General features: G+C 36.7%; 1 protein-coding gene across 5 annotated transcripts in view; it reads right to left on the bottom strand.

Moving 5' to 3' along the window:
• Nucleotides 1–21,278, bottom strand: part of LOC122146588 (neuroligin-1-like) — a 233,748-nt gene that overhangs the window by 171,330 nt on the left and 41,140 nt on the right. For 4 of the 5 annotated variants that reach the window (XM_042766167.1, XM_042766170.1, XM_042766171.1 and 1 more), the window contains exon 1: nucleotides 14,457–14,882. The exons of the other annotated variant lie outside the window; for it this stretch is intronic. The gene's annotated coding sequence lies outside the window, so the exon portion shown is untranslated. Of the gene's footprint in view, nucleotides 1–14,456; nucleotides 14,883–21,278 lie in introns of those variants that run through there. 5 annotated transcript variants of the gene reach the window in all.

Below are 21,278 nucleotides of genomic sequence, written 5' to 3'. Positions count from 1 at the left end.
TGATATTTAAACAAAACGCTTGTTTATGCCAAACTACTCGATAAGTTTTATATATATATATATATATAATATATATATATATATATATATATATATATATATATATATATATATATACTGTATATATATATATGTGTGTGTGTGTGTAAAATGCTAAAGGTGAGGTACAATTCATATTTCTTTACTAAGTAACTAACAAAGTAATTTGAAAACTTTCTGTGAGATGTAATTTCACAAACAGTGTGAGTGAATCTCCACAAACTCTCTCTTTACCTCAAAGAATGTGCAAATGGCTTCAAATCACCACATTGAGCCTGTATTATAAGAGAGCTGCATGCTGCACAGTTGACACAGGATTGTCATTGGCACAATTGAGGCAGTGTCTCATCATCACTAATGTTTATAATTTGCATTTCTTTTTAAGTCTTACCAGTGTACCAGCACTCACGCTCTTCTAGAGACGAACGCACCCCTCATGCACACTCAAAGTGCACACATAAGGCTGCCACAAATACAGCTCACGAAATCAGGCTTGCGCTGTGTTTATGCTAATGTCAGGGTTCCTACTCTTTTTCAGCTATCATTTTTCAGGACTTCGAGGACTTTTCCAGAACATTTTTAATTTAATTATTGCGGGAATAAAAGACAAGAATCGTGCCTTAAAGTAATATATTCTTCTCTCTAGAAGTCTTTAAAAACATAGCCTACAGTTTAAGGCCGTGACTTAAATATAAAATCAGCTCTCTAATATGAGCTCTTAATTATAGTCGTGGGGTGGGTTGTGTAGTGGGGAAGTCGTGACCTAATGGTCTGAGAGATTAACTCCTAAACCTAAGGTTGTGGGTTTGAGTCTCGGGCCTGCAATACCACGAATGAGGTGCCCTTGAGCAAGGCACCGAACCCCCAACTGCTCCCCGGGCGCCACAGCATAAATGGCTGCCCACTGCTCCGGGTGTGTGTTCACGGTGTGTGTGTGTGTTCACTGCTGTGTGTGTGCACGTTGGATGGGTTAAATGCAGAGCACGAATTCTGAGTATGGGTCACCATACTTGGCTGTATGTCACGTCACTTTCATTTTATACATTACAACAAATTATTTTCAGAACCTATTTCAGTACCATAGCCAGAAAGTATTTAACTATTTTATTTGACTATTTGAAAATAAAAATAAATGAAATCAGTTTAAATAAGAATATTAATGAAAATAATATTTTAAAACATTGGCATGTATCCTTCAATTTAGTATTGCTTTAATAGGGTCAAGTGAAAATGAGTGGATTCTGACCTAAACCTCTGATTGGCCATTTGATCGTTCTTCACAGAAAGCGATATGAATATGCACAGCTGCCTATCAGTGAGTACTGAATTGAGTCTTTACTTGGTACTACCAGTGCTGCAGAAAGGCAGGTATTGTTATATTTTTCACATTTCAGAATCAACTAGGTACTAAACTATTAAAAGCCTACTTTTGACAATAATCAAAATTATTAGTTAACGAGTTACTGAATTAATGTTAACAAAGCTGCGTCCCACTTTACTACAAACATCCATCACAAGACTAAATGGCGTCATTCAAAATTCTTCTCTTAAAAATTCTTCTTGATTTTTTTTTTTTTTTTTTTTTAAAGCAAGAGATAAAATAGAATTAAAATATGATTCACACTCTGACAGCAGGTGGCACTTATGAAACAGCAGCAATACAGAGTTTCCCTGGTTACCCCTTATAAACACAACTTTAGTATGCATTATAGAGAGTCAAATAGAAAGAAAATACCATCTAAACTTACTTCCTGTAATCGACTATCGGTGATCAGCTCCAAAAATCCTGATCGGAGCACCCTTATCAAAAAAATCAATGTCTGTTGCAGAAACAAGACTATAGGAAACAAAATATCAAAAAGATGCACCACAAAATCTTCCACATCCATTTAGTGCATCATCCTCACTTTGTCAACTCACCGATCTGAGACAACCTTGCAAATGTGCAAGAACTATATTTGGATCCCCCCTCAGAACACAAGTCTTAATAAGGAATAGGGGTTCATTTATAACCGTGGGCGAGTCTTCCCCAGTGGACGCTGTGACGGGCGGATTCAGAACAAGCTTTCGCTCAGCATGGTAAATGAGAAAAGCACCTCTGCTTCCACGGCTCTACAATAGGGTTTATGTTCCACAATAATGGGGCATTTGTCTTGAGCACTACTGTACCACCACACACAGCCTCCCCTGCCCACTACCCTCCAACAACCAGATCATTCAGGGCGACTGGAAGTGACTGAGGGCCACACAGCCAGACAGGAAACAGACAAGGCTGAATGGAAGTGCAGGGGCTGACCTTTCTTCTACCCCATATAATGGCATCCACAGACAATGCTTAAAGAGCCTCCATTCTGTCTGATCAAAATATGTGGCCCCGAGGCCTAATCTACTGTAATAATGCCTATTTCAGTAATAACACTGCCATTTTGCATTTTGTTAATGGTGAAACAGAAACCGCCAGCATTTAATTTAATTCAATAGGTTGAAACAAACCATTGAATGGCTTTAGAAGGAAAAAAAAAAATACATTATTTTTTTTTTTTTTTTTTTAATGATCATGATGGTCTAGTTCTCCAACAACTGATAGCCATTAGTAATCAGTAACATCAGCGTCTTATTGTCTTGTAATAAAAATTATTAAATATATTTTTTTAATTTAAGTGTTTATTTAAATTAAAACATGAATGTAAATGTAAATAAACATTAATGTAATTTTAGACATTTTATCAAATATAAAATTGAAAGAATGTATACAAGTCTTATTTTAATGCATCTATTTTTATTTTCCTTGTTTGTTAAAATAATATAGTGCAAATTATTATAATCATTAATATTTAAGCTGTTTATTTATATAAGTCCATAACATAAAAAAATTACAAATAAAAAATATGAATTTAAAAATACAAATAACACATACTGTAAGACATTCGTTTTTTTTCAATGACCAATTTCCAAGTCGCCACACATACGATCTTGAATATTTAGTTATATCCTATCGCAGGGTTCTTGTGAGTTTAGTCTTGCAGAGAAACACATGCCTAAAATGAGCCCCGTCCTGCAAAGCTGAATGTGTTAGCTGAAGTATTTTATTTATCCATGATTAGTCAATCTCACTTTGGACCAGTTGACATTTCTACTCCCCTCACTTCATATTTCAGAACAAATTGCTCCTTTGACGTAACCTATCAATGACAGGCTTCAAAAAGATGCAAAACAGTCTGTTGCATGATCGCATAATTAGGTGAACGGATAAACAGAGACGCAAGATGTGAAATCCACTAAAATTGATTGTGTACTGTATTCTTAATGAGCCTATAAAATCGCCTAGGAGATTTTTACAATAGAGGGACGAGAAATAAAGAACACAACTGCAAAAAAAAAAAAAAAAAGATTTGTAGACAAAACAAAGATGTGTTTGTGTTTGTTGATTTATGTTTATTGTTACTTGCCCTTTCTTTGTGATTAACTGTGAATTTTACTGTGAAATTTGTTTCTATACCACTTTTTTCAGTCTATATATAAGCCTATATACAGTATTAGCTATTGTTTGTAATGAGATTGGGTTTGGCTCAGAAGATGGAAAAAGGGGGCCTGGGGAACTGAAGTGAGAGATAAAGACTTCTGAATCCTCTGAGACAGAATGTAACAATCTCTGTCGGGATCTTAATACAGTAGTCCCTTGCAGACACATAAAGAATTCACAGCACAGAGACTGTAAATCTCCATAAAATACTCACAGTCTGAATTTCCTCTACATCCTTACGTTATGCATTTGCTTATTCTCTTATAGGTACATTTACTCATTCTGAAGGCCTGGTGCACTAATGACATCATCCTCCTTCCTCTAACACCAGTTTTGATAGATATGAAATGCTACATGAACATATGCAAATATGCTTCACTGAATACCTCTTCCAAAGAACTGAGGACACATTTTTTGCATTGTCTGATGTAAATGCAAAACCTTCTTAATTTAGAATCCATTAATCTAGATCTTTTTCTTTCATCATTTAAAACCTACAACAAATATCTTTATATATATAAATATAAGTATATTGCTGTTTTTCTTTCGAATAAATGCCACTTAGTTTGATTTTCTGTTATTTAAAGGAAAAAATATTTACATTTTCCCCTGTGGGTCTGATATCTGTCTCAATGCTTTGGTCGTGTATTCTCTTGAAGTTTTTTTTAGTGAGTTTTGTCATTTCTTTCTGCTTGAAGTGTTTATCTTGTAGCTCCTGCTGTTGAGTTGTCCTGTTAAAGAGCGAGAGCTCTTAAACCCAGGGACTGTGAATCTCACTTACAGTTACAGTGGTTGAGCCTCAGCGAAGACTCAAGCACACCTTCAATAACAGAGCCTTCCTAAATATGTTCATATATTACATTCAAAGGATAGATAGTACTGGGGGTAATCTGATGTTTTATTATTATTATGAAAAAGTAAAAAAACAAAAAAGTTTTAATCATTTAAAAAGTATGTTGTTAGTTTATATATATATATATATATATATATATATATATATATATATATATATATATATATATATATATATATATATATATATATATATATATATAAATGCTATTTTTCAGCAAAGGCGCAATGAACTGATCAAAAGTGTATGTATGATTCAGCGTATGATTTAAAGACATCATTGCAATAATAATGCACATTTTATGCAATAATAATGAATTTTAGTCAAAACACAAATCGACCTTTCTCCTGAAGGTTCTCAACAACTTTCTTATTCTCAATTTCTAACATACTGGCATCTGAGGATAATGGAGTACAGTTCTTGATTAGAAAGGTGGTCCAAAGCGGAAAACAAATGGCTGATTATTTTACCGAACGCTGTCAGAAGCTGTGAACACAGGCCAGAACAGTGAGTTACTGCAGCAGTCGGTCAAATCTGCGGCCATTTCATCAACGTTTGCTTCAGGCCCACACAAGCTCACACTCACCTTAATGATCTCTTCTCAACCGCAATAAGACTTTGGGAGAAATTTATAGGCCAAAGTGTATGTGATTATGTGTGAATATGCCTAGCTTGCAGGTCAGGATGGTGGTACAGGCGAGTTTGGGGAACCTAAGGTCTGAGTGAGAACACCCTGAGTTTATTAAAGATGCTATCTAAGACTCATTAAAAAATAACCATCATTTGCATGACGGAGTAATCCATCATATAATCAGTCCTGTCAGTAACGCCACTCACACATCATTCGAAAGTGGTACAACAAAGTGACAGATGACATCAGTTCTCTTGTCATGCTGGATAAATGGCATCTTACATAGGTAATTAAATATTTGCAAAGCGCCTCAAGCATCAATTAAAAAAACTGCACAATCCTCCATTGCCGGAGTGCTATCTTGTGGGGGTCCCTGTAGGCACCCTTTGTAGATGGCAAGATGAAAAAATAGTGACATATTGCTTTAAGATTCTAATGAACGTAAAAGAAACGCATGTTAGAGTAATGCGCAACGAGAACACATCCATCTGCCAAGACTGCACTGTGCCGCATGTGAAGACGTGATGACAGAAAGCAGATGCAGAAATGAGAGTGGAAGACTAATTCTGGTGGCCGGAACTTCTTGTGCTCAGATGACAACATGTAAGAAGCCATCAGTCGAACTGAAAGACAAAATGAAAGCGAGACGTAGACTGCTGCAGCAGAGCTGATCTTACTGTTGCGTACCGTTTTCAATGACGACTTTTTTTACAATGTCGTATTTTAAAGCCATTCTGTGAGAGTCACACAAGCACATATGCAAATGTGCACGCCTACACTCTAACAAAAACACACACAATTATGTATAACTCATTCCCAGCACCTGCAAGAGCGAATGTTTGCAGAAATGCTGAGGTGTATGACCACCACTGGGCTTTTGCATTATTCATTACAAAGGTACAACTAGAGGCATATCTGCACGGCCAACACAAATATACCTAACTCACTTCTTCACATATACAAACATGCACACACATCCCCTCTAATGCCCATATATATAAAGAGGACGTAGGCTTTGATGTCGTTCAGGCAGCTCTGAACAAGAGGTTTGTTAGAGGATAAGGAAGCTCTGGGGATATTCGGTACTGGTGATCACCGGCAGGTGAATTCTAGGTACTAATACTGTTCAACTTGCTGTGATACCGTGCTGCTGTGTGGCAAAATACTTGTCACAGTGAAGGGGCTGTAGCTGTGTTCCAAAAACTGTGCAAACTAAAAAGCAGGAAATGGCTTGGTTGACAGCACAGCTTGATCTCATGAACTTAGAACAAATGTAATGTGTCCAACTGCATCCACTTCATCTGTAACAAAGAACTCAAAAATATGCATTTGCTTGCATAGATTTCTTTTAAACTACAAGAAGTGGGCCGTATTTCCTGCTTGGATTAAATTTGTCCACATTTCTGGGGTTTTAATGTTTTTTTTAGAGAAGTATCCTATGTTCACCAAGGCTGCATTTCTTTGATAAAAAAATAAAATAATATTCTGAAATATTTAGGGGGGAAAAAATAACTTTTCCTTTTTAATATACTTCAAAATGCAACTTATTCATGTGATAAGAAAGCTGAATTTTCAGCACCCATTACATCAGTTTTGTTGGTCACATGATCCTTCAGAAATCATTCTGATTTGCTGCTCAAAAATGTTTTTAAAAAAGTTCTGTTGATTAATATATTTGTGGAAACCTTGAAATATTGATTTTGAGAAGAACAGCATTCATTTGAAATACAATTTTTATATAATTATATTTTTGCTTTTTTATATTTTTATGAACGTCTTAGTCACTTCTGATCAATTTAATGCATCCTTGATTAATAAAAGTACTTATTTCTTAAAAACAAATATTGACCCCCAAATGTTTGAAAGTTAATGTAATTGTGTAAATATATTTAAATATTAATATATTCAAATATAAAACAATAGAATCATTATATTTATAGAGCGATATAAGCAAATAAAATTTTAATATTATTTTTATAACAATATGTGTTAACATTTTGGTCAATAACATCACATTGACCATATGTGATTAAAAAAACTACAGAGAAAAAAAGAACTAAATGTCCTTTTGAAACAACAGATAGGCCTACAACACACACATACATATTCACATATATAGATTTTTGTTCCACACTTCAAAAGTCTAGGTCTGGGCACATAAAGTCAAGTTTGCAGACATTAATAACATTCACCCAACTGCCATTTGGTGATATCTGTGGTGCAAGTTTTCCAGATTATCACTGTAATGTGTGAAAACCAAAAACACTTTGTCAACAGTGAGGGCTCTCTGCTGTTGGTGTCTCTGAGCAAGCAGCTCCTCCCACATGCACATTTGCAAGGGCATCAGCATCATGAATATAAATGCTGCATGTGTGGGATTAACATATGAACATATAACATTTCCTATTATGCAAGTAGATGACCTGCTTTCCATGATGCTCTCCGAGCTACAGTAACAGGTCCTGGGAAACCCTCCCCATACAATACACAGCCTAGTCTAGTCTAATAAGTTGTGTGTAGAAAATTAAATTACATTTGCCGTTATCAACGTCATAATTGAAGATTTATTAGGAAAATAGTGGAATTGCAAAGCCCGTAAACATGGGACAGAAAAAATAGGAGCATCTTTATCATTCTTAATAGTAGGAGTGACAAATGCTTTGAAGAGGAATCTGCAAAACCCATAAAGTGCTTGACAGATTTAGCCTGATTACTGCGTGTGGAACATTTAGGTCTTCATCCCACAGAAATGTCACATTAGCCTCTGGTCAATGAGCGTGCAGAGCAAGTGGTGAAGATAAACATCACGAAGCTTTCTGCATTCATGGCATGTGGAAAAGAAAAACAGATCCGATCATGACCTGACCTGAACCCAATTCTGGATTTGAATGAAACTCACTGTTCATCTATGATTCCATGAAGAACCTTTAACATCCATGGAGCCTTTCCATTACACAAAAGGTTATTTATTGTGGAAAATGTTCTTTGGATTATTAAAAATGTTCTTCACACACTTAAAAATAAAGTTTTGAAAAGGGCGTTTTGTAGAATATTTAATAGTATAAAAGAACCCTTTTTTCCACTATACATTCTTAAAAATAAAGGTTCTTGATTGGCATCTTTGGTTCCATAAAGTACCTTAAACATCCATGGAACCTTTCCTTTGGACAAAAGGTCCTTTATATTGAAAAAGGTTCTTCAGATGTTCTTCACACTAAGAAAAAAATAATATATATATATATATATTTGTGGAACACAAAATGGTTTTTCTATGGCATTGTTGCAAAAAAAAAAAAAAAAAAAAAACTCTTTTTGAACCTTTATTTTTAAGCGTGTAAAGAACATTTTGTCTTTTGGAAAGGCTCAGTGGAACATTTTGTCATTTTGAAAGGCTCAGTGGATGTTAAAGGGATACTCCACCCCAAAATTACAATTTTGTCATTTATCACTTGTACATTTCAGATTTGAAATACGCTGATGTGGAGTGACACAGAGGAGACAAATTGTTGAATAAAGTCATTATTTTTGTTTTATTCTCGTACAAAAAGTATTGTCGTCACTTCATAACGTTACGGTTGAACCACTGATGGCAGATGGACTATTCTGACGATGCTTTTCATACTGTTCTTGACCTTGACAGTGTATTTTACTTGGCAGTCAATGGGACAGTCACAAACCTCCCGGTTTTCATCCAAAATATCTTAAATTGTGTTCCGAAGACAAACATAGCTTTTACAGGTTTGGAACGACATGGGGGTAAAGTGATTAATGAAAAAATTTTTATTTTGGGGTGGAGTATCTCTAAAGAGGCCAATAAAGAGCCTTTATTTTTAAGAGTGGAAGAAAAATGAAGCTGTTTTGTTTGTTTGTTTCTTTAAGAACTAATCACTGAAAAGTTTTTAGGGGGAACCAAAATGGTTATTCAATGGCATCGCTGGAAAAACCCCTTCTGGAAGCTTTACTTCTGATAGTGTAGAATAATTAATATTAACACATGCAGTATATGTGCAAATGTTACCTTCACTATGGGTTTGTTCTTGAATTTGGCAAGCGTTCGACAGCCTACGTTAAATCTTTTGTCTAAAGCGAGAGTGAAGAGTAGACAGGTGTCCAAGTGTAAACACCGGCTTCAGCTGGCAGAGATGGAGGGAGGGCTGGAGGAGAGAGAGAGGACACATGGCTGCCTATCTATCACACCTTTAGAACGACAAGGCGCCCATCGATCCACACTGTCCTCACATTCCACTGCCGATGGAGAGGTGGGAAGTGGAATTTTGACTGCTATAACGACAGGGGGTGGGAGCCAATTGCTTCCCAGAACTGTGTTCTTCTCCGGAACAAACGCACCAGTCCATTTAGACAGTTTAACTTTGTCTGGCACTTTCTGCGCTCAGAACACTCTGTGCTTGACATCCACTGCCTTTAAGAGAATGTCTTTCCCACAGAGGGAAAAAAAAATGGATCATAAAAATGGCGGCCAGTTTGTGCACAAACAGACAGAGAAAGATCAAGGCTCTCGGACAATGCAGAGCTAACCATGGGACACAGAAGAACACTTCAGCCATGATGAAAGGTGCATTTCCAATGGATCAAACCAAGTGTGTTCTGAAAAGAGATTCAGAGAGAGACATGGCAACCGTAATCATTGTGGCTAACAACAGCTATCCGAAGTAAAAAAAAAAAAAAGAAGCCTGTTGGAGGAACAACGTCATGAGCCGAACATTGCTAATGGATCTTCTCAGGATAGCGGGTTCTGAGAGTTTGTTATATGTAGTGCACTTTCAACAGTCCTAAAATGTGAAGCACAGTTGTTTCTGGCTGTACAACATAACCGTGGCCATTAAAGAGAGAGACCCCTTTAAAATTTCTGCCATCATTTACTTACCCTCACAATGTTCCAAACCCATAAGACTTTTGTTCAACTCCAAAACACACATGAAGATATTTTTTACTGAAATTAGAGATTCTAGAAAAACAAACCACACTGGATCTCACTTGACAAACAAGAATCAATGAAGATTATTATTGCGTGTCGCACAAACACGTTTGAGCTTCCTTCAGCAAATCTGATGTGCTCTAGTATGTGCTGATCAATGTTTTTATGTCAGAAGACTTTCTTAAACCACTCAATTTATTCTGGTTACTTTTACAATATTTTAGTATACGGTTTGGATCTTCTAACATTTGGTTGCCTGAACTTTCAAATGGAGAGACAGAAAGCTCTCAGGTTTCATCAAACAAATCTTCATTTGTGTTTTGAAGATAAATGAAAGTCTTATGGTTTTGGAACGACAAGAGGGTGAGTAAATGATGACAGAATTTTTATTTTTCCCACCTAGACTTTAATGTTACAACTATAGAAGACAATTCGAAATAATCAAACAGCTTTTTTTAACAAACTAAACCAACATGCATTAAATAATCTATACAACATTGGAAAGATGAATTGTACATTCGCTGAATTCTCCTGAAGGATCAAGGCACTAGGGAATAATGAAAGGTGAACAGGCTGTAGCGGGCCTAATGCCTTCCTCATCAAATGCACGGCAAATCCCGAACCTGACAGCACAGATACGTGAAACACAAAGAACGGCGTATTCTTCAAAGGGCAACCATTGTCGTTTCCCTCCAGCTTGCTGAGAACAGCGATGCCAGCTATGCCTAAATGATTACAGCAAAATAATCGTTTCCTCGCAGTAGAAAAAAAACTAAACAAAAACAAAACAAGCAAGAGACAGTCAAACAAAGGCACTCGTCTGCACAATAAAGCAGAGTAAAGAGACAACGGGTGCCATGCTCCACACAGGATGTATGCAGGGAGACAAATCACATCGCCTTAATCACATTTAATGGCGCACGATCAGTGAATTAATATTCCATCTGTGCCAATATGGTTGAGAGTTCAGCAGGATTTGGAAGCATTTGAAAGCATTTGAGACACAATGTTGAATAAGATGATCTGAACTGCTCGAATGAGGACTCCAATACTCTTTAACTACCTAATTAAAAGGTGCATTAAGTATTATTTATCTTTTTAAATGATAATAATAATTATAATCATCATCACAAAAAAAAAAAAAAAAAATTATATAGTAAAAAAGTTGTTTTATGCTATTATGTATCCAATAATAGGAGAGTTATCGAGATAAAGTAAGCTACATTCAGCTGGTCATGTGATCTTAACATAAAAAAATTAGACTGAAAATTGGTTTTAAACATACATTTATCAATATTTATACATTTCTACTTGATTGTTATCAGTCAGTTGATAATGGATCAGATCAACAAATGAAGAATAGCACCCAATAATAGCAGTACATTGTGCATATCATAGGAAACAACAGTCTCTACTCAAATGAATTTTAGATAAATAAATTATATGACTGATATACCTGTTGAATTTTATAAGATAATAAATTATACATTATATAATTATACATTTGCTTGACATATATTGTAACATTTGTAACAATTTGCCAATATTATTAGTAGTAGTAGTTGTTGTTTTAGTCTAATGATAATGATGTAAAAATATTAACTATTTTATTTGATATAAATATTAATAAATAAACGAAAAATCATCAGAAAGGTGGACCAACCTTATGTGGAATGTCTTCTATGACACTGTTATGAATGACTCTTCATCTCGTGTTAGTATACAGTACATTCTTTAAACAAATCTGTCATAAGTACTGTTGATTTTTTAGAAGCAAAATTGATTTACTTAGTGCTCCTTTAAAAGTAAAGAAGAAAAACTGACCAAAACACAACAGCGCGACCAAAAAATGTCGTCACATAATCTGCCACATACAATCTTGCTTCATCTCTTTTTAAAAAGAGAGTGAGTTCTCACTGTGATGGTGGCTTCTGTCCAAACAAGCATACAATAGTAATTATGATATTCTCTAAAAAGAGACTATTCAGTCTCAGATGATTATAAACCTTAGTGGGAAATGAGAGCATTATAATAGCAGACGGTGACCTTCAATATACATCTGCAGATTCATAACGTGTACTTTAAGAAAAAAATCTCACAGGCAAGATCAGAACTCAATATTAGTTTCAGACTGTAAACCAACACACCTCTAAGTTGGCCGCAGTGAAATGTAGGAATATTAAAAAGACAACCACTGAGAATCCACACAGAGAGATAACTTTCCCCTTCACACTTTCAAACAGTGACATACGCTCTGCATGCTGATTATGATATGATCCTCATATCGCATAATGAAGAGCGCCAATGAAGGCAGAACAAAGCCCTGGTAATTAATCACCATGTAACCGACAAAGGTTTAATGTCAACTCAGTAAATGGAAAGACTTTCCAACCAATCACAGAGTAAACTTTAGGGTGACACCATTAAGCATCTTGACAGCAACTAAGCTTAAAGAACATAAAAACATTTGCCATCTTTACACTGCAATGGCACGTGGGGTGATGCATTTATACACTATTTATACCTAAACCATAACTGGCATTACACAGAAAAATTAAATTATATAATATAAATTATGTATACAGAAACATGACATTAATAGAAATATGAAAAAAAAAAAAAACATCAAGTCTTATAATAGTCGTATTGCGTCATAGGAGCAAAAGGGATAAGAAAAACTTCTTTGAGGATGGCGGAGTACATAAAACGTGTTCGCGTAGAGACACAAATGGGCCTTGGAGGCGGCTGTCTTCATTTATCAGAATCCATGAAGCAACATTAGCAGGAAGAGTCAAAGCCTCCATTATTTATGGACTGGCTCCCTCCCCTGTACACATTTGGTACCTGGTCTTCAGGCAGACAGGAGAAACACAACCTAGTCTCCACAACACGGTTAGTTAGTTGGGGTTTGTTTATTTATTTATTTATTTTTGACGAAATGGCTATGTATGCCAATACGGACGACCTTTAGTTGTTCTTTTGCTATGGCCCTAAAGTGATATTTCACCAAATATGAATTCGTAAACGACGCGCATTTACCTCAATATGTTTTTAGCTAAACCGAACTGACCAAAATGCCCCCAAACCTGACAAGTTTGACAAGCAGTGCTGGCCGAGGAAAAAAAAAACTAAATTGCCTGGTTTTGATGTTGAGGAAATTTCGGTATTTAACACTGAATGAACGGTGCGCCTCAACGAAACGAATATCATTTAAGCATTATCCTCACCCTCACGTTGTGCCAAACTCGTATGACTTTCTTCTGCTGAACAGAAAATATGTTTATCTGAATGACAGCCTCAGTCGCCATTCACTTCCACTGCATGCAAAAAAGACGCAAGGAAAGTGAATGGCAACTCGGACTGTCATCCTGACTGACATGTTATTTGTCGTTTCAAAGAAGAAAGTAAGTCATATGTATTTGGTACAACACGATGGAGAGTAAATTACTAATTATTATTTAATTATTATTTTTGTTATTTTTATTTTTATTTTTTTTGGGGGGGGGGGGTGGGGGGGGGGGGTATAATCATTTTTAAAATACATTATTATTATTTTATTTTTTTTATTTATTTATTTTTTCAAAAAGCGCTATTCTCGAACTTAAACCGCATCTAGATAAAAAAAAAAAAAAAAAAAAAAAAAAAAAAAAACCGGAGGCATCTAAGCGTCGAAGAGGACATATTTCTGTCGTTTATACAAACGCAGTCGCGTCGACCGTGAATGGCAAGTTTGCTTGATCATCACGCCGGCATATCACTAACGTCACGCCATGAGATCTGCACAAGTTGCCCACCAAAAGCACCCTCCACTCTCGACCGTCCAGTATTAACGCAGAATAATATTCGAAAATGCCATTCCATCACTCATCACTTCGATGATACGCATCGAAAGGGAAAAATAATTAATAAATGATCAATATAGGCGATGCACGCTCCATACACGACCGCGACGTCAAAGCAGTCTGAGTCAGAGGTACCTTCAAGACCTCATTATCACTCAGTTAATATGATCTCGACTAATTTGTCGGATTAATTATAATTAAGAAGGGTAAAATGAGAATCACCTTAATCAAAACAGAATAATTCGCATTCAAGTTGAGGAGTGAGCACATTAGTGCACACTTTAAATACATCTGACTCCTGATAATGGGTCTTTAAGGGTTGCAGACTGTATTAAATGCTTATTTAAGTTACAGCACGTCACATCCCAGTTTATTTCTTCCTGCTGTTCTCGGTTTATGGACATTATAAGGTAACTATAAGGTCATTTTCTGTACAATTTCACATTTACAGCAGTTTTATTGAAGTCCTGGAGTCCTGCAATCCAGTCAAATGCACAAGTTTACTGTGCTATTTCTGCTCTTCTTGCATGTATTTATAATTAAATTATATAATGAACAAAACACGACAGTCTCGTTTACAAACAAACAACGCAAGAAGCTCCCGAGATAGATAAAATGATCCACATAATTACCATGAAGCTCTATTTCCAATACTCTTAGCCATTCCCTACATTTCCAGAGTGCGTCTCCCACTAATGACGGCAGGAGGAGGGAAAAATACAATCCAAACGAAGGAAAAGCTCAGGCAAGAAACATTTGTGACAGCGACATGATTCGGTCCAACTATTTCGCAGAGTAAAACAGCAAATGATTTCCCTAATGCAGTTTTAAGACTGATGTTAATCCACAATCCGTCGTCTCATCAGAAAAAAAAAACACATCCCGGTGCAGTTCTTTATGTGTCGCAATGAAGGTAAAAGACTAGAGAGGGTTCTTTTTTTTAACCCTCGTTCCTCACGATTGTGGGTTCGCTGGTTGATAAAATGCCGATATCTCCACTTGCCCTCAGTACGGAGAGGCACTGGATGCGAGCGCCTCAAAAGTGGAGCAAAGACGCCCTTTGCGGCTGGTAAAGGAACTGCAACGCCTTTGCTGGGGATATATTTTTAAAGGGACATTGAAAATCTTTCCCAAGTGCATCTGTTGAAAACCCATAATGGTAGTTTGGTCTCATAGGTGCTGAATTTTATCAAGTCTAATATTACTGTAATAAGCTGACCATGAGATGCTCAGGAGGAATATCCGTATAGAAAGAAATAGCATTGTCTGATAACTACAACAGAAACCAATGAGTGTTGTTAAATTTTTAGCCTGTAACTTTTTTTTTTTCACTACCTGTCTCAAGCTTTGATATAATACCTCATATTCATCTACTACAAATTAAAGTGAATTATGAATATACTACATCACAAATCAAATTATTAGACAGGTACAAAATTATACATCCTTATAAAATGTGTTACACAGTGGTCACATGACTGTGATTTCACCCCTGTAGCTCATTTCTAATTGGTTAAACTGATAGTTTTACAACTTATCGTAACAACACTCCACGGTCTCTACTACTCACAGAAATGGGATTTTGCTAATGGGTCTCTTGGGAATATGTCAGTGTTTCAGCAGACAGGTCTATGTCTATATCGTAATAGACAACTGAACCTCCCTTGCAGTGTAATGAAACCCTAAGCAAGTCCCCTTGAGAGCCTACTCTAGAAGACTCCATTTCATCTGTGCCCATCTCTCATAAGGCAAACCATCTGGAAAATAAATTAAAAATAACATTGTGAATAATTTTACAATAAAAAATGCATTACCGTATCATAATTAAATTTTCAGAGACCAGATTTCTTCTATTTATCAGCTTTACTTGACATAACTTTCAACTGCAGGACTGTTTTACGGCAGTAAAGCAAACAAATACTTTTTTAAACCCATGAAATCTTAAAGTTCACACTCATATCCAATAAAAAAAATGTTCAGAGTTCCACATTTAAGAGTCTCTTTCATAGTTTGTGCAGCAAAACTTTACATTTAATCACTCTAGACCTCGTTGAAAACACACTTTAAACGTTTTGTGATGCAATCCAACAACAGTGTAGTTGCTGTATTAAGAAATATTTGTGTCTGTGCATTAGTGCAGTGAGATCTATTTCCAGTAGGAAGTTATCCAAATCATGTGATGGCAGTGTCACAGCTGGGCAGGTTCCACACGTCACAGCATGTTCTGATTCACTTGATGACAGCCAATGTTCTGCACTAATGTCTTCAATATCCCTTTGAGAGAGTTAAATATAAAATGTATGCCGCCATCATGAACAACTGAGTCAGCCAGTTGAAAAGAGTCTCCCCACGACCCCAAAGCATTCCAGTGGCTCTAAGCATTTTTAATGGGTAGTCTTTTATTTAGTGCCGGATTAGAAATACTACAAATTGTTTTTATTTTTTTAATCTGACAGAAATTAATGCCATTACTCAGCAATCATGCAATAAATCAAGTAGAAGTGAAAGACTTTTTAATTGCAACAAAAGGTTTTGATTTTTAAATAAATGTGGTTTTTATGAACTTTCTATTTTTCAAAGAATCCTGAAGATATATATAAAATCACATTATTACTATTTTTACTATTTTTTTATCAAATAAATGCAGCGTTACATTATAAGAGACTTTCAAAAACATTTAAAAAAAATCTTATCAACACCAAACTTTTGGACATTAATTTGTGTTCTGAATTATTTTCATATGACTATAATGACAATTAATTATTATTATTATTTTTTTTAATTGTTGCATACAATTTTTTGTTTCTAAGTTTAGGTTTTAGTTTTCGCTAGCTAATGGCTCAGCGTACTAGCTTAGCATACAGTACCATTAACCCATACCATACGCAAATGTTGCGATGATACATTTTTATTTGATTAGTCATTAAAAATAGCTACTCCCTGGGGTCCAAAGGAAACTAAACAGGTACTGCGAATTGTTAATTATACCAAGACAAGCCATAACCAGCACATCCTTAGGGGATCGGCCACTACATACACTTTTGAAAGAAATGTATTCTTTGAAAAATAACTTGCAATATTGACCATAAAAAAGTATAATCTGTCACATCTTATCAAATGACAACAGTGAAATTCTTTCTCATCATTTTTATTTTTTTAAACACAAAGGCGAGCATCATCCTTGCTAATCTTGTCTGTGTCATTTCATCTCATATCCTTTCATAAATATGTATTAATTGACATGCTCAATTCTGCGCTGGATGAGCCTTTGAATGCTTTAATGCACTTTTCACATTAATACACTGAAGTCATTGAAAGTGGATCACTGGCTTGACCTGCTGTGATTCATTCCACCCACTGCAACTAAAAGCTACATTTCAACAGAAGCACGATGAAAGCTTAGCATTCAGCAAACCACCTCAGCTTCTAATATCTGCTAAGAGCTCTAAACAATGTCAGTAACAGTGCTCACTCTCCTCACTTGAAGAATTCAAGCCCACAGACAAAAAGGCCCAATCCACAAATCTCACTTTAAAGCAGGGTGGCCGTAATGACACATACCACTGTATCGACCACCACAATTGTTGTAGATGATAGCTTTGCGCTGACAGTCAGACCTGTCTTTCAGAAGGACATTTTTGCTGGGTTCCCGTACAGTAGTGAGCACATTAAATAGGCTTGTGAGATTTCTCTGCCATTCCTGACATGTTCCCATATGTTGTCTTTGCTGTCACTCAAAGGCAGCCACCGGCAAGCAAATTGTTCATTTTCCAGGCGTAATGTAGGACAAACGTGCAGCCAGATGTTTGGGGAAACACAGAGAGGATTCAGATGAAAGGCTACAACATGCGCCGGCATCGCCCCAAGTGTAGTGTGGCATGCCAAGCAGACGCTGGTGTAATAACTGATGTGCCTCCGGCGGGCTTTGAGATGCGTCCCTGCTCCTGGCACCCAGGGGTCACTGCAGAGGCTGCCTCCCTCACTTTCGTTCTTCTACTTCCTCTTTCCTCCCTCTCTGAATACACTTCCTTACAGCAGGAGGGAGAAAAGGGTGCAGGCTATAAATAACCAAAACCACACATTAATAAGCACTCTGTAACTGTACCTGCTGCTGAGTAAAGGCTAATGGTGGTAAATTGCAGGTGGTATAGTATATCTGCTGTAAGCAGGGGTTTTATAGAATTGTATTATTTCAATTTTACTTCCGTTTTATTTGTTAATTTATCCTGGTTTCATTATTTTTTAATCTACAATTGCCAGAGTTTTCTTTTTCCAGATTATTTATTTAATTATGTATATATTTTATTATTATTACTTAAGTTCTAGTGTTGGTATTTTAGGGCTGCCAAAGTTAATTTTTTTTTTTAATGTTAATGGTTTTGCATTGCTAAGAAAAGTCCTTAAAAATAGGCTCCAGTGTACTCTGATAATAAGAACGAATTTTCCGTAATAATTTTTAACAGGTGTTATGTCCATATTTCAAATTACACATTGCATTGAGTTGTGTTTTCAGGAAATACCCGTAAATTTAACTGATAATGTCCCAGCAGAAAACTACCATCACTACCAGTTTTTTGAAAGTCTTATGCTCACCAAGGCTGCATTTATTTGATCAAAAATACAGTAATATTGTGAAATATTATTCAAATGTAAAATAAATGTTTTCTATTTTAATACATTGCAAAACATAATTTATTGCTGTGATGCAAAGCTGGATTTTACTCCACACTTCAGTGTCACATGATCCTTCAGAATTCATTCTAATATGTTGATTGTTGACTGTGTATATACACACAAACACACACACACACACACACACACACACACACACACTTTATATACATTTTTAAGAAATAACATGATAAAATCTTTCTTTCAACAACAATAAAAAAGTATTACTTACCCCAAACTTTTGAACAATTGTGTGTGTGTGTGTGTGTGTGTGTGTGTGTGTACTGTACATATAAGAAAAATAGACAGAAAATAGACAAAGAAAGAAAGAAAGAAAGAACACTATGTTCTTGAAGATCGACTAAACCTGGCGCTCTCTTATGGGTACAGTGGATGGCAGGCCTGGGGCAAAGGCACGGTGGGTACACAGCCTGGGTGATTAGTGAAAGGGGCAAGTTTTAATCCACCAATGCATTAATCAAAATGATAATGCTTCCATTTGTGATTACTGCTTGCTTCCAGAACTGCATAAATCCTGTCCCGTGTGTTTCCAGGGTTGTTTTGAAGATGATAGTGGGTGGGTGACGGTAGTCACCTAGCTGTGATATCAGTCATATAACCAATATCCTTCCAAATCCACATGTTGAATCAACTGCAGAAGGCTGAGAGCTGTTACAAAAAAAAGGCAGCTGAATGTGCAGCGATCAAGTCATATTGTACTTTCAGACTTAAAAAGAGTGGAGGTGTACTGCTGAGTGAAAGAAAACTCTCCATTCAAACCTGTTGTTGTGTCTTTTGTTCTGTTGTCCTCACCTGCCTTTGGCTGAGTTTGCTTTTGCTGTGTGATAAATTACCTTAAAGACTGTTGCCTCTCCGTAAAGCGCTGCGCATTCAGCCATGTCAGATTTAAATAAGAAAATGATAAGACAGAAGGAGGATCTGCCACATTTAACATGGGAAAATGCAGTGCTGGCATCTTATTAAAATCGATAAGAGACAGGCTGGCAGAGATAGGGTGATCCATAGGCAGCCAAAATTTGGGCCAATGTTGTTTATTTGCCCTGGAAAGTCAGATAGGAAACCAGAAGCGATCTGTATTTAAACTTGTGCTGAAAGCTAAAGTGGCCACTCTGTATCAGGGCTCAGTGATGGCGATTGTTAGATAAGTAGGTTGTAAAAGAAGTGCAAATGAATCCTGAGGAACAGTGAGCTGAATTTGAGCATTTCTGCAATAGTTTTCCACACAGTGCCTTTCACTGTAACTCTGAATGAAACCAGAGAGCATCTCTCTTGTTCAAAAGAATATGGTCAGAAATGTTCCAGCAAAGTGACTCACATTGATTTCTGTAGGAGTGAAACATCTGATGCCAGATGGGGTCAGCAGCCTATTGTTTTTGGAGTGGGGGGCAATCATTTGATATCATCAAACTGTAATGAATGTGCAGGAGAAGAGAGATGATTGTGACATTAAAAGCATCCTTTGTGTCCATAAACGGGTTTCTGAAGCGCAGCTCTCCACCTCCTTGGCTAAACACTGAAACTGAATCAGCAGCAAACTCTATGATGATATTTAGTCAACACATCTTATTCAGCAACTATATACGTCGAAAAGTGTACTACAGTAAGTCAAAATGACTGAGGAAACAAAGAGTGTACTATTGCTCTAGACATTTTTTGACTCAAAAATCAAAGCATTTTACAAAACGTACAGTAAAACCTATCATTCTGCCACAGCATTATAATACCTTTACAATACCATTCACCACTATAATAACTTATATAACATATAGCAGCCTCCAATTGCAGTACTGATCAGAAAGTCATTTGCAACTGTAGGAGGATAAGATTCGCTCACTACCAAGTTATTCTGGAAAATTAACTGGCGCCGATACAGGATGGCTGCCTCCGTGACGTGCTCTGCAGTTGTTTTTGTTAGTTTGTCCTGTCTTTAGTTATATTCCTGCAATCAGTTTCACCAGGGATAAATTGCTGGACATTCGGCACCACACATCTCCAGATTAGTTTGTCGTTTTTTTAGTTTTGACTATTCTGATGTTTTGCTGGATATTTTCGTTGGTGGAGCAGCTGCGCTGATCACATGCTTCAGGGCGCGAAGATGGGGAAAGAGAGCTGGGGTGCTTGTGAAACTCAGAAAATGCGGATTTCAAATGCCGTTACCTAGCATCAATCTGGCAAATCTCCGCTCTCTACCCAACAAAATGGACGAACTCCTTCCGATCTGCAGATCTGCAGCCCCCCCAACCCCCCCCTCCCTGCAATTCAGATCAGCAAAGAGGAGGTGCGCCAGGTCATCTGGAAGCAGAAAAGGAAAAAAGCACCAGGCCCAGCTTGTGTTACATCAGTCTGTCTGAAATCCTGTGCTGACCAGTTGGCCCCCATCTTCACAAAGATCTTCAACAGATCACTGGAGCTGTGCGAAGTCCCTTCATGCTTCAAATGCTCCACCATCATCCCCATCCCCAAAAAATCCCAAATTACAGGACTAAATGACTACAGGCCTGTGGCTCTAACGTCTGTGGTCATGAAGTCATTTGAGAAACTTGTGCTGGCCCACCTGAAGGACATTACTGGACCCTTACTGGATCCTCTTCAGTTTGCCTACAGAGCAAACAGGTCTGTGGATGATGCAGTAAACACTGGAATGCATTATGTTCTGCAACATCTAGACAGACCAGGGACTTATGTGAGGATCCTATTTGTGGACTTCAGCTCGGCCTTTAACACTATCATCCCAAACCTTCTCCTGCCCAAACTAACTCAGC

Source organism: Cyprinus carpio, chromosome A11 (genome assembly GCF_018340385.1).
Source record: "Cyprinus carpio isolate SPL01 chromosome A11, ASM1834038v1, whole genome shotgun sequence".
NCBI classification, from domain to species: Eukaryota; Metazoa; Chordata; class Actinopteri; order Cypriniformes; family Cyprinidae; genus Cyprinus; species Cyprinus carpio.
This window is presented reverse-complemented; position numbering and strand designations above follow the sequence as displayed.